Genomic DNA, 22,494 nt, shown 5'->3' with positions numbered 1-22,494 from the left:
GAAAGCCTCGTGTTTTAAGCAGTTTTTTTCTTGAGGTTGTTCCTTTGTCATATCACAAACCATGAAACCGTGTGTTTTGCTGGCAGCATTTGTTTTTATTGTAGTCTAGGTAGAGTAATTTCCTAGGGAAGTAGCAATGCCACTTATGTTAGGGCTCGGTTTGTTTCACAGAAATTTGAACTTTTTGGAAACAGAATTCTGGTTTTTCTTACTGCATTTTTTGGGGGGGAAGCTCAAATTAATAATACAGTTTCTGGCGTAGCTGCGTGTAATCGTGTGCCTTATCTTAGGCACGTGGATATATTTGTGCCAAATGCTGTGAATCATCTTTTTAGCTGTTTCAAATCATGATCCGAGTTTTCATAAGATTACAAAGGCAATTCATGTTTAAGCATCGCCTCATTCTCAAGGTTCTGCTTTTGGTTTGCAACATGCCTTTTACAGCGGGGATTACTCTCCAGAGGATTACTCTCCAAGTTAGGCTTGCCATCCATTCTGAATTTCTGAGATCACACATCCTTTGATGTCTCTCGCTCTCAACTTGATACCCAGCTACTGCTTTGCAATTCGTTGATGGTAGGCGAAGACAACGGGATGACTCAAGGGCTTGCAGCAGAAAGAAGGCTGTACGTATGTGTTTGTCTTCCAGTCATGTACTGGTTGCATCCTCCATATCCTTTGATCCATTGGGATTGGCACTTTGAGATACGATGCTGTTTTTATAGTTCTAGATGGGAAAAGTAGGTTAAGAAAGGCAGGAGCACCGACACAGTAGATCTTTACAAAGATATTTTTTTCTCAGTTGTGGTTGTGTAGAGTTTTGCAGCTTCCTATTTTCATGCATACCAATAAGAATTAAATAATAATAAAGAATAGAATGTTTGTATTCCTGGACATTGTGTGGCAGTTCAAACCAAAAGCTGAAGAAAAATGAAGGATGATGGGTTTGGTGGGAAAGGATTGTTAACTTAAGGCAAGTGTGATAAATGTGAGGAGTGACAGCTACATTATTATTATATCAGTTCTGGTCTCTGTGCAAAGCTAAGGGCTTATATTTTCTGTAACTTGTAGCCTTTATGAAGTGCCAGTGAACCAAAAGACAAATTGCTGCAGGACGCCAGAGCTCTCTAATAGTGTGTGCCTTGAAAAATGTAACTAAGTTCCTATTTTCAATTAACTCTATAAGTGAAAAGATAAATGGAGGGAGAAGGATCACTGCTCCATTATCTATTCACCTGTTCACTGGAGATTAATTTTCAAATAAGCTTAGGAGTATTGACTATAACATAATCCCCAGACATAAACACAGGAAAAATTGAGGGCTAGACAATCTTTTACACTCCATTTATCCTCTTACACCGCATTTAAAATTCAGTCACAGAAACTAGACCCTGTAAGATTTTGAGGGCATAGGAAAACTCCAGACTTTTTCCTCAACCTCCACCCCAGAAAACAGGTTTTCTGTTAGTTTTCATATGTGCAGTGTACCTCACTTACTGAAACAAAGCTACTTTTACTTTCTTAAGAGTGAGAAGGATGTTCTGTGTAATTTAGTTAGCATGTAGAAAATATAGCTAAGTATATTTCTTAGCAAGTATGCCCTGTATTAGAGGTGGAGCAGTTACATGGCCTTTTGCCTGATGACATATCCCTGAGCAGGGAGAGCAAGAACAAATATTGAAAAAGAAAGCATATGTATAAAACAAAGAGGAAGGTTACTGCTATAAATATCAAAAATACTTATGCAGATGTAACATAGATGCTAGTGCAGGGAAAGCCAATACTGTATGGAGGAAAAGAAAAACGGTTGGTTGTATGAAGAGGTGGTAAATGCAAAAGCATATCTAGGAGCCTCTGTTTTGGGAGGGAGGTGGGAAGAGCCCTCTCTGCAGGGAGGAAGAAGAGGATGGTTACTGTGGGTGCTTTTTGTGAAGAGAACTGGTGGTGTAGGTGGCTTCAGCCTGGGAGGGAGTGACTGCTCATGAGACAGTCAGGACCCCCAAATTGCAGTTCGTGGTGCCCCATAGGTGAGACAGCCCTGTGGTCTAGCTGGATTCAGTATTGCACGATGGAGGACGAGGAGGGCTGGGAGGGCAGGACAAACAGAGAAAGGGTGGGTTTCCTGTAGAGAGGTGTGGTATCAGCTGGCTGGTTGCTTTGTCAGCTCAGCACCCCCACCCTGCCAGTGTAGCACAGGCAGCTCAGGGGAGCAGTGATGTCCGTGCCCACCCCTCCACGTTGGTGGAGAAGGACCGGGGTGGTCTGTCTGCAAGAAGGTAGGGACAATGCGCTACCACGCCAGAGCTGCTGACCCTCCAGGGCAGGTTTGCTGGGCACTGGCAGGATGTGGCAAAGCAGAACCTAGGTGAAAGATGTCAACCCAAATAGACATCTCCTTCACTCCTGTGCTTCTCTGCTGGTGCTGCGCTTGGTGCTCCCTGGTGCCCTGCCACATGGTCTTGGAGGCTGGGAGAGCCAGAGAGGAGAGTTCGTATACCAACGGGAAAGGCAGGCAGAGAGCGCTGCCCATCATGAACCTGCCCTGCTCTCCCCAGTGCTCTCCGGCAGGACAGCTGAGAATCAGGCAAACGAAGGCAAAGGTGCGGGAGAATTTGCTATTCACTCCTCCCCGTGGCCACAGGGCTTCCCTGTGACTGTGAGTCTTTGAAGGGGATGCTTGGACCTGCTCTGTGCCACCCCTGAATCAAATTTTGGTGCTCAGTCTTTGAGCAGCAAAGTTCAGTCACGCCTGCCTTTTGGTCAGTTTTTTCTCAAGTGACAAGCAGCAAGACTACAAAACAAAGCTCTGTAAATTAATAGCATACTTCTGGAGAGGAGTTCCTGAGCTATATATTGTAATTCCATCTGCCTTCATTCACTTCCATGCAGAGATGTCAAAGGAGTAAGCAGGAGATGGAAACAGTGCTCCTGAGCCTTTGCTTTTCTTCTTTCCCTTTTTGGGCAGCAGGTGCTATAGCTGATCTAGATCTAGGTATTACCTGTTAGGTATATTGTGTAAAGGAGTATGCAATGTCTTAGCCGTTGTCAGACCAAAGAGCACACGCATCAGGAATATATACAGTGCCCAAGGAGGCCTAGGCACTGGCATGACCTGTTGCTCCTCAAAGCTGGTGGATACTGTGCCATCTGCTTAAAAGTGGTTAGAGCACAACTGCCAGACAAACGGCCTGACCACTTAGGCCTTGTTTCCTCAGGAGACCAGGATAAAATGGGAACAGGGGAGTGATGTCAGCTGTAGTTTGCATTTTTGTTCCTTTCTTAAAAATGATCTTATTTTTACCTGTACTTCCAATGTCGTAATCCAGAATTTAACCCATTATTTAGGGTGAAAGCTACTGTGTGATGTTCCCAGTGAGTTCTGGAGAGTCTCACAGACCCAGCAGATACAGAGAAAGTGAATTTCTATAAATTGGTTTTGTAAAGAAAGCTTTCCGGGTGTCTGCAAGTCTAATCATTATGGAAATCCGAAGAGTCTCACTAAGCTGCAAAGGTCATTTGGGGGCCAATAGTGTCAAGTGGTAGAAGGAGGGAAATTTTGCCAGGCAGGCTTTGGCCCATGCTTGTTCTGCAGCAAGAGGCGGTCCACAGCTTCTATCTGTTTCCAGTCCGACATCCAAATTTACCCAGAGAAGTTGTGGATGCCTCATCCCTGGAAGTGTTCAAGGTCAGGTTGGATGGGGCTTTGAGCAACCTGGTCTAGTGAAAGATGTCCCTGCTCATGGCAGGGGGGTTGGACTAGATGATGATCTTCAAAGGTCCCTTCTGACCCAAACCATTTGGTGATTCTAAATTTAACAGTATTTTTTGCCCTTTTTTTCCACTCTCCCAAAGCTGGTAGGAGCCTTAAGGATGTGGGAAGACCAAAGGGTTTCAGTCATTTTCTCTCAGATGGACACCAGTGCAACCAAAGCACCGTAAGCATCAGAAGCGATGAATCTGCTTCTTAAGGATTTGAGTCTTTTGCCCACTCTGTGGCCCAGTGAGCCGAGACACACGTGATCTGTGGCGAGGCTAAAACTATGCATGCCTTGCCTGACCAGCTGGATGCCACCAGGTTAGAGTACGTGACTGAGCTCTGTTTGTCTTCTGCACTGGCACTTTAATTTGGGTGCATTTCCTTTATTCAGCTGCCAGTTTTCACAAAACTTGTGAAAACATCATTTTCTTTGATATTTCTTCCCTTCTACCAAACGCGCCAACGTATTCCGAAGCTGTGAGGAGAGGTTTGACAGCAGGGTGGATGAGGATAAGTCTCACTTGCTTTGGAGAGCAGGCAAAAATGGCAGCTGATTAGGAATGTGACAAATGCAGCATGTTATGGCTGTTATTTGTTCCCCATGCCTCCTTTTTCTGATTCATCCTGTATATATGTATATATGGGCATGAAGCCTTGAAAAATAGGATGTAAGTTAGAGTGTCTCAGTGTCTCTAATGTTTATCTGGGAGGCCTGTGAGATCTGAGGAGCACAACGTGGCCGAGGTCTCCCTGCTGGGGACACAAGTGGTCATGGTTATCCTAGATCTTCTACTGCTTGCTCTCGCAAATTGGGGTATGAACTTCTAGTGTATCACTCATTCCTGGTCACCTCTAGTCCATAAGTCTTAGCTTCCTCCCTGGCTTGGCTTTAGTGTGGGCCAGATTGCATGCTCTGAGGTGATGCCCTGCCGTGGTTTGGGGGACCATGTGCCAAGGGCCATTTCTGACTGGCACTCTGGATGGGAGTGCATGAAGTTTGGTGCCGTCTGTGCAACACAGTTCTTCAGCCCTACGTCAACGGGCTTTGCACCCTCAAACACCTGTACATGCTCTCATGACATGCTCCAGGGTGTGCAGCACTTCCCACTTTGAACCGAAAAATTAATAAATCAGGTCTTAGGAGTACCATACAGGGCTCAGTGGGCCAAACGCTACGCTGTGGGGATGTAGGCAGCGTGTGCTGCTTAGTCTCGCAACCAGAGAATGGTCCCTGACCCCGTTTCACTTAATGTTGTAGGTGTTGCCTGTGTCTCTCTACCTCTGTTTTGTTAGCAGTAAAGGTGGGCTGCACATACTCCAAACTTTATTCAAAGCAAAATGAGGCTGTTCAGCTGTGATCATGGATTTGTAAGACCAAAGTGTGCTTGAGCAGTTACCTGTAATAGCACAAAAAAGCCTATCTAAACGTTAATCAGAGTATTTCTTTTGGCAACCTCAACAGCTAAATAATTTTTCAGTTAAATAATAATTAAGGTGCTGCATAGGGCAATTTAGGCCAGCACTAATTCTCTGACTGAGGTTTTAAACCCTTGGCGATAAGGGTGCTTGGTGCGCATGCTGCCAGTGCCCTTTGGGGAGGAGTTGACTCATCACGAGGAGGGTGTGCTGGGCTGCAAGTTGCCTCTGGAAAGGCATTTACTCATGTAGGACTCCATGGTAGGCCTATATGAGAAAGCCTTGTGTGGGCTTTAAGTCAGACATGAGCTGTGCTTCCATGTTAGAGTGGTGCGGTGCAGACCTGAGGTGGTGGACCCTGTCTTGTAGTTGGGCTTGTATAGGGTGGCCTGGCCCGGGAGGTCTTTTTCAGCTGTCTGAAAACTACAGAGAAAGACTTGAGTTTTTAAGTATGGTGCAGCTTCCGGAGGAAGAAATGAACTTGACATGGAGTGATGAACCTGGCCTCCTCCGATCTCTCCTCTGACCTAAAACTCTGGGAAGTGTTCTCATTGTAGTTATTATCCAGTAATTGCATGTTTTCCTACATACTACACAGAATGCCAAAACCTCAAGGATCAGTGTTTGCTACACTGTAGAAAACATTTGTTAAAAGTATGATGTCTCCTCCAGCATGGGATCTGGGTTCAAAGTTGTTGGTCAGTGTTTGTAGCTCTGTTCACACCCCTGTTTGTCATTATGTCTGCAGTTAATAGCTGGTCATATTTTAGCAGAGTAGATGTGGTATCTCTCACATATTGATTTTCTGCTAAAAGGGCTGTTTACTATGTGGGATGGAGTGAAATGTACCATATAAACATAGGAGACAGCCTAAACCCAAGAAAGGCCATAATTCAGAGACTGTACTGCACACCATCGTTCACCATGACTTGGATTAGGCCTCTGAGTGACTTGGGAATGAAACTGAATTCCCCAAAGCCAGTGTGGGTGGGATGGGTCAGTATAAAAGGGACTGGAGGGGGAGAAGTACATGGTGAAGAGGTGACTTGCTGTTTCGTACAAGCTAGGGACTGCGAGAGACAGGAGAGATCCAACAGGACAGACCAACCTTTCCAATGTGGTGGGCTGCCTGGTGCCTCCAGCTGGGGACCGCAGGGGCCAGCTTGGGTGGTCATCTGGCATCACCTGGGGCCTGATAGTGAGGGAGGGAGCTCACAATGCGGAGCTTCATTTTGTTTTGTGATTTTTTTAATTTTTTTTTTTCCTGGTAAAGGCACTTGGTTTTGGTCAGTCAGAAGAGCAAAGGCTTCTGTAACCTCCCTACCATCAAAGTAGCCCCAGGTCTATCAGGTCTTTGAAGAAAGACCTGGTACTCAGAGATGCGTCAGGGCTCTCGTTGGGGCCAGTACTGACATCACTGGGAGAGCCTCTGCTCAATTTTGACCCTTTTCCAGCAATTTTGCTCACACCTGGGGCCAGGGCGGGCCTGCTTTTGGTCACCAACCTGCATCTGTGGCTATGCTGGCTGAAGGGAGATCACAAGGGCTTGAAGTCTGCGTGCCTCAGCATGGTGCCTGACGGCCAGCAGGTAAAAGAGCAGAGCTTTCCTCCTTGCGTAATGCTACGCCACTAGTTGCGCGGTGGGTGTTTTATGCTTTCCTCTGAAGCATCTGGCACTGGTCACTGTCTGAGACGGGACGCTGGGCTGGATGAAGGATCGGTCTGCCCCGGCGTTGCAATGCCAATGTTGCTGTCTCCCTGGTGGGCTAGCGTCCTGTGATATCCTTCCAGCTGGTAATGTGCCCAGGACAGAGTTTTAGCACCATCCACCACTCGAGGTGCTTGCAGCCTCGGTGTAGTATTACCAAAAATAAAGCTGTTTGAATGAAGCAAGTGTTTGGAAACGAGCTGTCTCTCTCCCGCTCTCTTTCTCTCTCCCCCCGAGGGTGGCAGAGCGTGCAAGAGCAGAGGGAGGAGAGGAGCTTGGCGAAGGCTGACCAGGGCATGAGCCCTCCCTTTTTTCCTTCCTTCTTCTCCTCGGGGAAACACAAATGAACGCTTAGGCCGCACAGAACATGCTCACCAAAAAACCACCGTAATGGCTTCATCTGCAAAAAAGAGCTCTCAGGATCAGTTTCCCATCCCTTACCCCATCACCTGACACGTTGAAAGAGAAGAAGAGAGTCAGGAGCCAAACACAACATTAATCAGATCAGGACCTTTCTTGGGACTTCTTTATTTTTGCTTTTGTTTCCCCATTTCAGTTACTTACCTCATTTCTCCTGAACACCAGGGGCAACAGCCCAGACAATGGACTGTAACATCCAGGGTAGATTTTCTAGTCTCCAGCCCAAATGTTTACTCCTGGTTCTGGCTAGTCCCCAGCTGAAGCAGTTAGCCGGTTGGCTGGACATCTCTTCATACAGCTTGTGCTTTCATCAGGGGCTGAAGTGAGCCTGTACCGTCAAGGGAGACGGCAGATTTTTTTTATCCTGTTTTCACATTATGTGCTCTGAAACAGCTCAGCTGGGACAAGTTGAGTCTTGGGGGCATGTGCATTGCTGTAGAAGTGTCAAGGAAGATTAAAAACAGGCACAGAAGTATGACTGCTAGGCTAACCTCCAGAAAATGCTAGGAGGGGAGCTTTTTGTCTCAGTGCTAGGTAGAAGGAGGTTAGAAACTGAGCAAAGACACTGTCTGCTGCCCTTTCATTCCTACAGTGTGTCTGGAGGTTACAGGCTGGATATACATGCTCTGTAGTAAAAGAGACAAGCATAAGCCAATTTTTCCCTTAACAGAAAAAAAAGGCACAACATTCAGCTAACTGTTCAGGCTAGAAAATGTCATGGCAGTGGTGGTAGTATCAGTTTATTAGCACAGGTATGTGATGGAAATACCATACTGATGCTTCTTTCAGTGTTGTCCCTGAGCTCCCTGTCCAACTGAGCAGAAGAGATGGATGCAAAATGACATCAGCATCGTTCAGTTAAAGGGTGATGGGTGGGAGATGGGAGCAAGGGGAGGTTAGACTAGCCTGCTAGCATTTCAAGTGTATTAAGGCAGAGTTGAAGGGGGGAGTGGTTCACATGGCACATCGTGAGTCGCGAGGAGCCAAAGACTGGGATATAGGATATACAAAAGGAAAGTTTAGTCTCAGTTTCAGGAAAGATGTTCTGTCAGCTGTTATATTGTTGACTAGTTTCCCAGGGGAAATCACAAGGACAGGATTTTTTAAAACCAAACGGGGCGAAGAATGAGAAAATTCACAAATGAAACCAGTCCCAAACTGGCACCCACGTGAACAGCCAAGGTCCCTTCCCTTCTTTTCTGCCTTCTGTGGTTCTTGCTCCCCAGTTAATTCCTCCGCATTAACCCTTGTTTGTATGAACAGCCACAGTGTATCAGATGCCTGATAACATGGCATGTCCTCTCCCACTTGTCACACTTTCCTCCTGCTCTGTACTCTCCGTTCTCTTTCCTATGCTTGCTCTCTCATCCTCTCCCACCCTACTACCTGTCCCCAGGGACCGAGCTGGCTCTCCTCCCTCTTCTGGTTCCACCTTTCCCCAAATTTTTGTGAGTTTCTTACTGCGGAGGACTGCAGCATGCTGTGTTCCCACAGTAGTGGGTCACTATGCAGGAGACAGGGTTTTTCATCCCTACAGCTCCATGCACCTGGCTAAGAGTGGGGACAACTGTTATCCACATTTTGCTTATACGAGGAAGCTGAGAGGCAGCCAAGGGAAGAGGTTTACTTGAAGTGGCACGCTCAGGCCAGGAATGGGCTGACTCAGTTCTCTGGTATCCCATCCCAAATCCTTTCCACCGGCCCGCGGTTCCCGCACTCCTGTCTGACCTATCCGTCAGGAAAGTCTGTAATGTGAGAGCGCTCCCAGCATGTTAGGCAGTACAGAGGAAAAAACATGATACAGAGGGAGATTAGACTTAGGTGTGATGCTGGAAACTTCCCACTTCCCTCTGGATTAAGCATTTAAACCATTGTTGCCATTTCTTTCAACAAATAAACAGGGCAGATGTAGCATTATTTACCAAGTAAGGAAGTCTCCATAAAACATTCCCCAGATTTGAAGTAATCATGTTTTTCAACGGAATATAAAAAAAAAAAAAACAATTGGCACGCAGCATCTTCTCGTAAGTCTAGGCAAGAGGCACACATTTATTTCCAGTAGCAGCACACAGCGTACTGACTGTAACTAGGTGAGAATGCTAAACAGACCCAGTTTCCCTGCTGGTGTCTGAAAACAAGGATAAATTCCTCTACAGACAAAAGACAGATGGTGTGGGCATTGCTAAAATCCTGGCTTCCCAGAGTCAGAAAGCTATGCAAATTCAAAGGTTCAGAGTGTGAAAGATTGTTAATTAATTATTATCTTTATTGGGATGTTGTCATGCTTTGCCAGTGGCACTGAGGTCTGGCAGAAAGCTTAGCCCTATGGGCAGGCAGAGTATTTCTGTGATGGTCTTAATTTATCCTTTGCTGGATGAATAATGCACTCACTGTTTCTCATGCAGAGGAATGGAAGTCAGGCTGTTGTTATAGAGGTAGGGGATGCGGAAAAAAAGACGTGAGAAGGGAGCAGCGTTTTTGACAGCTGTTGTCTCCTGATGCACTTGACTAATTTGTGGGGAGAGTGGAGGAATGTCTGAATGCAAAGTTGTTGTGGGTTTGATGGTTTTAGTGTTGCATGATACACTGCATCTGCTGTGTGAGCACTGCATCTCTGCCACCGTACCTCACAGTGAAGCTGCTCCAGTACTGACCATTTGGGTTGGGATGCCTGCACATACCACCCCTAAGCCCACATTTTTTTGTTCTCTATATTTCCTATGGCTGCTGCTCCGTTGCTGTACAGAGCATGCTCCGGGGTTTCTTCCTTGATGTGTGGTGGTAATCCCTACTAAGAAACGGATGCTGAGGGACAGGTGAGGGGTCACCCACAGCTTCTCGTGCAGGATCTGGGTTTTGTGCATCAGTGATGCACTGTCAGAGCGCGGATCAAGCAGCACGAAGGGGCTGCAGTGGTGAATATGAGCAGGTTGTTAAAAATGAAGCTGAGTCAGTGGAAGGCTGACTGGTGGCCAGGCTAGGGAAGAAGGCAGACTGGAGGAGGACCAGTGAAAGCAGGAGCACAGAGGGAGAGTGGGAGTAGAGATAGGAGATCTGATAGGAGGTCTTGCTGAGAAACAGATGAGAGGTGTGTCTTAGCTAACTGGGAAAAAAAGGCCTGGAACAGGGAACCAGAAATACAAAAGAGATAAAACAGGACAGTGCAGGAAAGGGCTCATCTGTAATGGTTTGCAATAAATATTTGTCTAAGGAGCACAACCCCCTCAAACCTGGAAGGGAACCAGAGTTTTTGATTCTCCCCTGCTGACAAGTCTCTGTGAAACAAGAGCGCAGTGTGTCCCATCTGGCTGTAGTACAGGGACATCTTTTCAAATACCTGATGGTAAGCTCAGGTGACAGAGGTGTCCTGGGCATCAGTCTTGCTGATGAGCCAGTGTGGTTTTGCCCAACCCCACCCTACTTGCCACTTTAGACTGTCACTCACCTCTTAACTTTGTCAGCCATGGTGTTTACATATCTAGTGCTTGATGTTGCTTTTAACAATGTGCATTGTCCTTGTGCAATGACACTGTGCATTGGCTTACATAGCTGGTTCTCATCTCACGCTTCTCCACAGCTCAGAGATAGTTCAGCACTACAGGTTCTCTCCTGTTGCACATCCCCATATAGCATCTGCTGTGACACCATCCATGTAGCATGCATATGTGAACCCATAAACTCGGACCAGTGATCAGCAGTGTGTCCTGTGAAGGGACGTGCTGGACAGTGGCTGCAGCACTGCACCACGACTGAGGTGTTTGTTGCTACCTGCAGGTGTGTTCCTGTCTTTGCAGTGAATATTGTCTACCTTGACTTCAGGAAGGCTTTTGACACTGCCTTCTGTAAGATTCTCATAGAGGAGCTGTTGAATTGTGGCCCCTGTTCAACATAGTTAATGATCAGGATGATGGGGCACAGTGTACTCTCAGCAAGTTTGCAGATGACATCAAACTGGGAGGAATAGCTGATATGCCAGAGAGTTGTGCTGCCGTCCAGGGGGACCTGGACAGGCTGGAGAAATGGGCTGGCAGGGATCTCTTAAAGTTAAACAAGGGGAGGTAGAAAGTCCTGCACCTGGGAAGGAACAACCCCATGCACCAGTATATGCTGGGGGCTGCACAGCTGGAATGCAGCTTTGCAGAAAAGGACCTGGGGGTCCTGGTGGACAAGTTGAACATGAGCCAACAATGTGCTTTGGCAGCTAAGAAGGCTAATGGTGTCCTGGGCTTCATTAGGAGGAGTGTTGCGAGCAGGTTGAGAGAAGGTGATCCTTTCCCTTTATGCAGCCCTGGTGAGGTCACATCTGGAGTGCTTTGTCCAGTTCTGGGCTCCCCAGTACAAGACATGGACGTGCTGGAGAGAGTCCAGCAAAGGGCCACTAAAATGATGAAGGGACTGGAGCATCTCTCCAATGAGGAAAGGCTGAGAGAGCTGGGACTCTTTAGCCTCGAGAAGAGAAGGCTCAGTGGGGATCTTATTAATGTGTATAGGCACCTGAAGGGAAGGCGCAAAGAGGATCCTGACTCCATCCAGGACCAGAGACAGTGGGCACAACCTGCAACACAGGAGGGTTCATCTGACCATCAGGAAACACTGTTTTACTGTGAGGGTGACTGATCATTGGCACAGGTTCCCCAGAGGGGTTGTGGAGTCTCCCTTCTTGGAATTATTCAAAAGCCATCTGGACATGGTCCTGGGCAGCTGGCTCTAGGTGGCCCTGCCTGAGCAGAGGGGTTGGACCAGATGACTTCCAGAGGTCCCTGCCAACCTCAGTCAGTCTGTGATTCTATGGCTCCTGCGGCTCTCTCCTCTTTGCACACTCCCCTCCTGCACTTTAGTTTCGTGGCCTTTCTCCATAGCATGACCTGTTACACCAGCTGGTCCTCTCCTCCCTCTTTTCCCATAGCTGGACATGGCAGACTGAAGTCCTTGAGAGGCCCTGAGTATTGAGGAAGACTCCTGAGAGGTCTGTAGTGCAGATAGTCGAGCACCAGCAAGTTCAAGTGATGTTTCCAGTTGTTTCTTTGTGTGGTCAGCAGTGTTTCTGAAAAAGGCACATTTTACTTCTGTGTTGACTGATAAAACAGCATCCAGTCCTGTTAAGGGGTATATCTAGAAAAACATTAATCAAGCCAACCAGATGGTCAGTTTCAGTGACTAACAAGGGCTTCCCAAAAGGCTTCTAAGTGCGTGTTTTTTATTATCATAAGCGTGACATAAATATTCCTTTGATCCTCCCAGAAATTGTATTGTGATTTCTCCCTTAATTGATTTTAAATGAACCTTTCTCTCATTTCCCATTAGTTCAGGTTTTTGCTAGTACTGATGTGTTATTTTACAGTGTATCAAAGTGCTGAAAATGTATATGTGGCTCCCAAAATTCGTACAGATTACAGGATAGGGGAGGAGGTGGAAGAAGAAAATACATTCTTTCACCACTTCTGCTTCTAATGCTGGAGGCTTCTTTCCAGTCAAAACAGGGCAATGTCAGGTTTACTTATCTTGGGGATCTTAAACATGTTGTGCTTCAATAGCCTGCAGGCAAGAGACCTCACCCTCTCCGTGCTGTGCTGAACAGAGGCTTGAGCCTGCTGACGTTCTTGGAGCCTGATGACTGTTGCTCCACTTGAGAGCCTTTACAGCATCAAAACATTGGCTCATTTGCCACCTGCTCCCTCCCAACCTATAAAGGAGGATTGTGGGTTACTGCTATGCATCAGTTTTGTGCAATGTGACTGCTGTGTCACATGTCATAGTTGTTTTCTTAGTTCTTTCCCTCCGTGTCCTGAAAGCTTTTCATTAGTCATCTGGGGGGGGGGGGGGGGGGGCGGGAAACCTCAACCTTCTCTATTCACATTCTCATGGTGAATTTTCCACCCTGGATTTTTTTAAGACGCAGGCTCTGGATCCACACTTGAATTTTTTGCAGTCATGAACAACCAGGTCAGGAAACCATGATTTGAAAAAAAACGGGTCATTTGGGCTTCCAGGTTTGTGGCTCATTTCATTTCCTGGCAGACTGTGTAGCACTCTGTCTCGGCTCTGCAGTGTGAGCCATGGCTGCTCAGCAGTTCTGGAAATTTGGGTCACTTACTGTTAGGGGATCAAGAAACAGATTTAGATTCCTGGTTGCTAACCCTCCAACTTTAAAGAAGCTCTCTTTGTTTCTTGTGTGGGGCACCTGACACCAAACAGTTCCTGCTATTTGTAGCAAAATCATAAGAATAGGGTAAAAACCTGGATGTCCCCTTGAGGCTTTTTGGAAAATCCAAGGTGTCTAAACTGGACCTCTCAAAGGGATCCTCAGCTGGTCTTCTGCATGAGACCGTGGAATATTAATCTCCATGCTATTCTGCATTTACTCTTATGATCGCCTAACACACCTTAAGAGTTGGAGCTTGACACGGCATTGTTAGCCGAAGACTTTGCTCTTCTCTCTCTCTTTCCAGTTTTCTTCCCAGGCTGTCAGTGGCCATTTTGCTGGATAAGCAGATGTGCAAGGATACAGACACCCAGCCCTGGGGTAGGTCCTAAACTCTGCCCAGATCCTCATTCATCTCTCCGGTGGGCTGATTCCAGACCTTTACAGGTGGCGGGTCATTAGAAATATTAAGTGTAGTGCATAAGGGGAGGTTGGGCTGGGCAAATCAGGCCTTGATAGTCCCTGCCTCAGTTGGAGTATGGGTGTCCAACTCACTTAGGCTCCTTTGGGTAGTCCCAGCCATGGAGCTCAAAGCAGCTGGAGATCCTTAACCATATAAGGTCCTGTTTGCACTTGCTGTGATATTAGGCTATTCTGGTTATTGCTATTATTAGTGCTATGGCCATCCCACAAGGTGACCAGCTCACATCTGAGTCCTAGCAGTTGGCTGGCACGGCCCTTGGAGGTGTCTTGGTTTCCCACAGGGACTTCCAGAGAGGTGCTGGGGAATTGACACCAGAGTTTGTGGGGGCACAGGTCTGGGTTCAAGCAAAGCAAGCAGATTCACAGCCTCCTTAGTTGATTCTCACTTGGGTGTTGCAACACAGAGGTTCGTCTCTGTAGCCAGAACTAAGGGGGATTTTGTTCTTCTTGCTGTTGTGATCCTACTTTTTGACCAAAGGTACTTTGTGTCTCTATTTCCCTGTCATTCCCTATGTGTTACTCTTCAGCCCTTCTTACAACCCTGCTGTCTGGTTGGGATCGCCCCCGACTTGGTCTTGGCTTCACAAACACCATACTCAAAGCTGCCATAGATTTCCAGGTTTCCTCCCACATTGCCAGGTTTCTCCCTTCTCTGCATCTTCCCTCATTTTCTCATATTTTATGCCCTCCCCAGCCCCCCTTCAGTCACCAAGGTCTGAGCAGGCAGTGTCACCCTGTCGTGGCAGCAGGATGGAAGCTGGGCAGGAGTGGGTCAGGGGAGAGGAGGGTGCTGAGACCTGGTGCTGCTTGCTCAGCCAGTCCAAGGGGTAGCAGTGGATTAGGGGAGCCAAGTCCTCTCTGTTTGCATGCCTGTGCTCCCCTTGCACTAGCCTGGCTCTGTTTGGGGTACGGAAGCCATATAGCTGTGTTCATGCTGCACTGTGCCCCTGGGACAGCTTGCTTGGCCTGGTGTTAGCTCATGAAATCCCTGCAGTCCACTGCTGGGGTGTCTGTGTCCTTTTGTTTTTTCATTGCCCCTCCCTGGATGTTAGCAGATCACTTAGGCTTGGTGTAACCATAGCTTTCCTTGTTTCAGGTTTTTATTTAGGGAAAGATTTCATAAAGTGGCTCAACCCTTGCCTTTATCCCCTTTTTGGGTGACACATGCTCTTTGTGATAGGAGGGTGGTGGCCCCACTGTGAAGGTGTTTCCCTTCAGCCTCACCACTGCACCACATTAGCCCCACCGTACCCTCTCATTGCCCACATGATTGAGTGCGGACTGTGTTGCAGGGATGAAGGTGCTCATTGTCTCTTAAAATGGGGTGTATTGCAAGGGCAAAGAGGGAAAGAAAACCAGCAGTACTTAACCTCCTCGCCCTGCTAAGCCATAGCACCACAAAATACTCACCAGGAAAGTCCCCTTTAAACACTTGTGATCATGCAGGGTTTTATGTAGTTGGTGCAGGAAATGAATAGCAGAAGAGCGTGTCTCAGCAGGAGACCTGGCTGGTTGGTGTGATGTAAGGACAGAACACAAAGAGGAGTCCCAGCGCTCACCGATTTCTCCTTAGAAATATGCCCAGGAGGGAAAACCAGCCATCCCCGTGGCACAGCTTTTTTGCTGTAGGTGAATTCCTTTCTCCTCCTTTGAGGTGACTGCTTAGCAATCACAGTATGTTTGAGCACGCTCAGTATTTCCAAACCGAGTCTCTTGTGTTAGGCTCTGAAATCCATCCCTGAACACCCATGCAAAAAATGATCTCCTTTCTGCCTGCAGTCTGAGACGAGTTAGGGCAGGAGTGGAAGGAGAGATAATTCAATACCCCATTTCAATAAGGTTTGGGCTTTTTTTAATTTTAAGGTATTTTAAAGCTATTTTTAAAATTCAGATTTCTACATCCCTGCATGTATGGCTTTGCCCAGTCCTGGCCTCCCTGTGACCTGCTGGTTAGCTGTGCCTGTGGTACCTGGAGTCCGTCCTGTGCCCTGCATGCACTGAGGGTATCTCCCCATGTTCTGGGGTAGAGCCCTTTCCACTTGTGGTAACTGCTCAAGGACAGGCTTGTCTGCTTGACCATGCAAAACCTCCCCCTTCCCTTGCCCAGGAGAGGTTGTCTGAAGCTGCTGCAGGTGCTGGAGTGCTTTGGAGGCACGGCCGTTGCCCAGGCAGGCAGGGAGCTGTGCCTGGACCCTGTCCACGTTATGCCGAGCAGAACAGGCAAGCGTGTGGCAGCACACAGCTGACTGGTGTGCCAGCCCGTATGTCCACTGCCGTGTTCCAGCTCTGGATCTTTCCTGCGGTTAATCAATTCCTTCACCAGTGATGCCGAACTGCTGCTGGATCCCCTCATCTCCTGTCCTCCTACCCAGGACAAGACTTGGTACCAGGTTACTCTATAAACTGGGATACGAATATGCATGTGAACAGAAATTATCTGCATCTCCAGAGGCCCATATGAACCCTCACTGTAAACACAAAATTAATCAAAATAAAAAGCAATTCACCTCTGAGAAATAAATAGGGGCTTCTGAACATCATATTGGTTTGGCTATAAGCCTGCAATAAATTTGCTGCTAGTTTAGGACTTGCTCCTGAAGGAATATGTAATTTCTCTGTAGCCCATGTGGCTTCCCTAGAAAGACAGCCAACTTCTGCAGCGTACCAGCAACGGAACAGCAGCTGGCTTTTCTCTCCCTTCTCTGTAGTAAAGCAGCTCTCTTCCTCCCCCAGCTCCCAAGAGGTGAGCACTAGGAATTGGTACAAAAACCTCTGGGCTTGTTATTTGGCAAGGCCTTCCCTCTGCCTCTTTAGGTTTTGGGAGAATGGGAAGGAGGGAGGCTCTGCTGGTTTTGCCGAGGTGGGTCCCTGAGGGTGGGCACCCGCCTTGCACCCCGCAGCATTCAGCTCAGACAGGTCTGGTGCCCTGACTGCCAACCTTGTAAAGCATTCCTACAAATATGTCGATGGGAGTATGTGTGTAGTCCCCCTGACTTTGAGGAGACTGTTGTGTGTTTAAATACAGGCAAGCTGCTAACGTGCTGGATGGCTTGGGGCTCGAACAGTAAGCTGTGTCCTATGGTACGCTACGTGGTGGTGACTGTCCCTAGAGCCAGGGGCATTTGAGGGAGCTTGGTGCTCTGGAGGACAAGGTCTCTTTTCCTGTGGAAAGTCTGGAGTTTGCTTCCCCACTGCGGGGTTTACTCGAGAGACTCTGTTCAGACCCACTGCTGCTTCCCTGAAGCCCACAGGCTCACACCGCAGTGCCTGGCTGGAGCAATGCAATGGGGAGTCATGGCCAGGGTCTATGAAGCAGTGGGAAGCCCCTACATATTCTGGCTCTAAGCACCAATTGCTATTCCATCCATTAGGGATACATTATGATAAGCTAAAGCCTTTACATGACTCAGTGATAAAACATTTATGATCTGATGCCTTGGGAAAAGAAGGAAGGCAATTTCAAAGTCTGAAAAGAAAGCTATCTTTTTAGTAACAGCCTTCTTCAGGCTAGAACTGTATTTATTATCATATTAAATGATACTTCTGTGTACTGCTGTAGCACATAGCTGCTTAGAAATTGCTTTAAAGAAAAAAGGAGAATGAGTTACAGAGCCCAAGGTACAGATGTTCAGCCAGCAGAAATCATCTTTCCTACGTGGAAGTCCATTGAGTTGTACATCTAAAGTCATTAGCACAGAAATAAACAATAAAAATACATTAGAATGCTTAAGCAGATATTCAACTAAACTTTAATTGCTGTTAGAAATCTGTGGTGGAAAGTGGCCTAGAACCAGACTGCATCGCCTGAAATTGGTATCACAGCTGTGGTTGCCAACGCGGCTTTTTGAGAGTTAGGCACTCGGCTGTAATTCAGTGGGGTCTGTGCCCCTGTCTCCCTGGCTTTGTAGGCTTTAAATATTTCACGTGTTATGTAGTGAAGCTATAGCAGCATTTGAATTCTATGGACCATGCTTTAATGGCCAGCAGCAAGTACAATAATAGCAGTGGTGAGTAATTTCATACATCTACAAAGATAAGTGCATATTGTTGACTAGACACACATTATACAAGGATGTAATATTTTATTGCTATGGGGATTTTAAAAAAAAGAAAGGTATATTGGCATAACTCTTTTCCACTGAAGTCCAGACACTGTTCTCCTGGACTTGGAAGAGAGCAGCTTTTGGCCAGTGCCGATTGCTGCTAAAGCTGCTAAAAATCCCACCAAAGGGAAAACAGTTGTGCACACCGGTGTCCGGCCACCCATCATTGTACGGGGTACCGACAGCTTTGCCCTGCACGAGGCTGTCGCAGCTGAAGCAGGAGTGTACTGAATGCCACTCTGCAGTTACCTGATGGATGACAAAAGTTAACAGGGCTTTTGGCATCACCATCTGTGTGGCCGCGATTGAATCTCTGACTTTAAAAAGCACTGAGGAGCTTCGAAGTTGCAGGAACTGACTTTTTATGTTGCATGGCAGGATTTCCTCACACTCAGTGGAAAAAGAGAGGAGAGTGCAGTGGACAGATGCACGGGCTGCTTTCCTCTTAATTCCTGATTTTGAGAAAATCTAATTTCTTCTGGAAATTAGACTGTCTCATTCAGTATATCAGATTGTTTCATAGTGCCTGGTAACTATTCTGTGCTAAGGGCTTACCTATGCTTATCATTTAACGATTTAGTTCTATATCTGAGCCGTATTCGTAGTAGTCTGAGTTTGTCTTTTAAGCTCTGCTACATAAACAGCTTTGCAGGGAGGGACAGAAGGTCTGAAGTTGCTGCAGTGGTCGTTGGGGAGCCCATGGAGGAAGCCACTGTGGGTTATATTCTCTCAGATCTAAAGAAAAGGGACGAGACTCGTGTTAGTGATGCTGGAGGAAGCGATGTGTAGGTGCCAGAACAGCATGCTCTTCATACTGGCACAGAAGATAATGGCTTGGGCATTTCTGCTGCTGCAACAACAACGACAAGGCTGAATTTTTTTATGTGCTATGCAAAAAAACTTTTGATAAACGGAGGAAAAGCAGGGAGGAGGAATCTGTTAGCTCCTGGACAATGAGTCTGCATTACAGAGAGAGGATTAGGGTGGTCAGCTGCAACGGGGAGCAGAGGGAGAGAGGTGAGTGAAGACAGGAGGGTTTTGGAGGAAGGGGAGTGCGTTTGGTCTTCGCTATATTAAACCTGATTTGTCAAGAAGAAGTGCACGAAGGACAGGCAGAGACATGGGGCTGGTGCTGAGAAATGGAGATGGCATGGGGAGACCCGTATATCTGTGGCCCGCCAGCTCCCCAGGGCCGTTAAAGCTGGGAGAGCGAGGGGGGTGACCCCGAGGGTTGGTGCTCCTCCAGCTGTCCTCCTCCAGCCCCCCTCTTTCTACCCTTGTGTCCATCCCCTCCAGCCCAGGGAGGGGGGGATCACTCCTGGTGCCCCCTCTGCAGCATTTGGCTTGGTGTCCACCACCTCTGCCCGCAGCCCTCCCCACCACCAATGGGGCTGGAGGCGTTTGCCCAGCAGGTAGTGATGCTTTTCAGGGGGCTCTGCCACCGCGTGAGGGTTCAGATCCTGGAAGCGGCCAGGTGTCTAATTTCTGGGGGGTAGTAGGAGCTCATATCCCTTTGGGGGTGCTGGGTCTCCCCTTTTGGATGGGCTATGGGTAAAGGGGAACAGTCTAGAGCAGCCTGATTTGTTCAAAATCTCTCCCAATCTGAAATTGAATTAGCAGGAGATCTGCGTTTTGTTTTGGTTCTTAAGTAGAAACAGCTGGGGCAAAGGGATGGGGGGGGGGAATAAAAAAAAGCTGCTTAATCAGCCTTACTTTGGGCAATTGCTTGGAGATGTCCCCACAGGGCTGGGTTCCTGCTTCCCATACACATCTACTAGCATGTCTTCCTGGAGTTTTTATTTTTCAGTCTGAAAATGTAGGTCAGCAATAGAGCGTAAGTCACACCATGCTGGAATATGTAGGTCAGGCAAACTGTACCAAGAAAAGGGAAAAAAAGAAATTTTACAACTGCTTCCAGCAGGAAAAGGCCACACTGGGAATTGGGCTTTTGAATGGGATATCCTCTCCTGATCCAAGTGCCCCGGCTGGGACGCCCAGCAGTTTGCGGCCAAGAATAACAGGAGGATCAGAGAAGGGGAAGGGGGAGAAGGGGAGGGCAGGGGGTCTGACCAGCTCATATGACCCTCCATTAGAGACTTATAAAAAGGGCTGGTGCGAGCTCATTTTTCATGAGTTTTAATCCCTCCTTCTTATGATGCTGAGCCAAGGGTTTTTCTGGAGAATCTGAGTCACAAGGCTTGCAGCTGGAAAGAGAGGATTGATAGCGGCAGCTCAGCAGGCACAACCACGTCTGGAGAGCTGGGAGGGGAGCAGCAAAGCCACCGGTTTTCAACAACACCACAGTTGTCTTTGAAGGAACAGGGGAAGAGTAGGAGGAACACACCAAAAATATTAGGAAGGGGAAGACGGTGGTTGTCCTTATGTCACTGTTTCTGCTGCTGCTCTCAGGAGCTCTTGGAGTAGAGGATTTTTATAAACAGGGTTGTGCATGTGTGCGTGCATGTAGGGGAAGTCCGCTTTGTGATTTCACGGTAGGCTTAGCTGGAGGCATGTTTGGGAGCAAGAAGATCTCTTATGAAATTTGGTGTCCCAGCTCGTGTTTGCCTGTCTTTGGTTTTACTTGGAAACTGAGGGAAATAAGAGGGCTTTTTTTTGGTTTTTTTTTTTCAAATATGTTTTTCCCCTTATTCCCTTAAAAAAACTATTTATGAAGGGTGGGGTAAAGAAAGAGATTTGGGGGAGAAGAGGACTTGCCAACCACCAAGTCAGATGAGCTTCTCTCCTCATCTCCAGACCATGCAGTATTTTATAGAGAGAGGGTTTTTCACTGGAGCTTGACTGGCGTCCCATCCCTTGTGCTGCCAAGTCTGATATCTGAGCAGGAGAAGGGAGGAGCAGGAGGGATGCTTTTGCTCTGGCTCAGCCTCAGTGCATTCCCTCACGGTATGGGCTGGGCTTCCTTTAGGCAGGAGACCATTAAAGCTGTTTGGTGTAAAACACAAGGCTCTTTCCCAGTTCCATTTGGGTTTTTGTGTCTGTCAGTCAGTACTTCATCAGCATATTTCATAGCAGATGCTGATGAGGGACAAGAAGTGCCTATGTCCTGTTACATCCCTCTGCCTGCTCTTTCTGCCTGATGGTCCAGAGCCTTATTTTCTGTTATCCTTTTCCCAGGACAGGTGGCAAGCAAAGGCTATTGGCGTATTTAAATCTTGTTAACTCTAACAGCAGTTGCCTGCATGTCTTCACTATGTGAATGGGAAGAGCATCTCCTTGGGTTTTAATCAGAACATGCCTGTCCTCAATCCTCACTGCAGACTGATGTGTACAGTTGGTTCCTTTCTAATTCATTTTAATTAAGGGATCTGATGAGGGATATCTCACGCTGTGCTGGGAAAGGGCCGTTACACACTGGCACAGACCTTTCTAGAGCCCTCCTGTCTGGTGAGCGTTGCTTACAGTAAATAAGTCCCTGACAGGTACAGCACTTGGCTTCCCTGGTCATGGTTGCGTTACTGTCATCCAAGCAGAGGAATATACCCAGTTTAAACAGAAACAGGAAGGCACTTGCCGCAGCTCTGTTTGGACATTTTCTGGTTGCTTCATTCTTTTCTGCCACTTGAAGGAATTTGGATTCATATGGAGGAAGGAATTTAATTGTCTATGCCATTCTAACTGGTTAAACAAGGTAAACCCCAGGCTGCAGCCTGCATTCATTTAAGGGCAGGACCTTGGAATGCTTGTCAGTGCTTCTTGCACCCTGCTATCCAGGCAAAGGATGCCTGGGCTGGGAGGGTGCTGCTGCCTCCTCCAGCAGGTCCAGGCTATCTGGACACCTGAAGGGACCAAGACTGTGAAACAGCAAGCGTCTGTGCTGCAGAGTAGACACAGTCATAACAGCTGGACTACACATGACAGTCTCTTGGCTCTTCGCATGAGCCTGGCTCCTGCCTCTCAGCTCCTTGCCATCCCACACCAGCACAGCCGACCTCCCCAAAGTACCCTCAGTCCTGCGATTCAGCTGTGGTGCTGTTCTTATCCTAGATCTTCCTCCCCATCCATACCTTTACTATCACCTCTGAGCTTCCCCTGTAACACTCCCAGCTCTGCTCTGTAGCCCCCCTGTCCCCCCTTTCCTGGGCTTTGCATGCTTTCCTCTCTCCTTCCCACTCTTTTCCCCAGCCATCCCAGTCCTGGGTGCTTCACACAGGTTGGTCCATATCCCCAAGCTGAGACCTGTGCTGGTCTCCTTCCCGCACTCTCCCAGTCCCGAACGCCCACAGAGCTCCATGTGACCCTGCAGCCCTTTTGCACTCCCCATTTTGAGCTCCCCCCCACTCTGCTAGCCTCCCTCAGCCCTCACCTGCATGACAACTCCCTTGCTGTTCCCACCTGGGCTGCCCCCATGACTTGTTCAGCACAATTCATGTCCTGTCTGCTGTTCCTGCCTCTTGGTTAGGTCGACACAGGGACACTATAGTTTGCCTCCCTGGCAGAATTTTGT

At 47.7% G+C, this 22,494-nt stretch overlaps 1 long non-coding RNA gene across 1 annotated transcript in view; it reads left to right on the top strand.

The window, feature by feature from the left end:
• LOC115352529 overlaps positions 1 to 22,494 on the top strand; it is a 54,647-nt gene that overhangs the window by 1,307 nt on the left and 30,846 nt on the right. The window lies entirely within an intron of this gene.

This window comes from Aquila chrysaetos, chromosome 17 (genome assembly GCF_900496995.4).
Source record: "Aquila chrysaetos chrysaetos chromosome 17, bAquChr1.4, whole genome shotgun sequence".
NCBI lineage: Eukaryota > Metazoa > Chordata > Aves > Accipitriformes > Accipitridae > Aquila > Aquila chrysaetos.
This window is presented reverse-complemented; position numbering and strand designations above follow the sequence as displayed.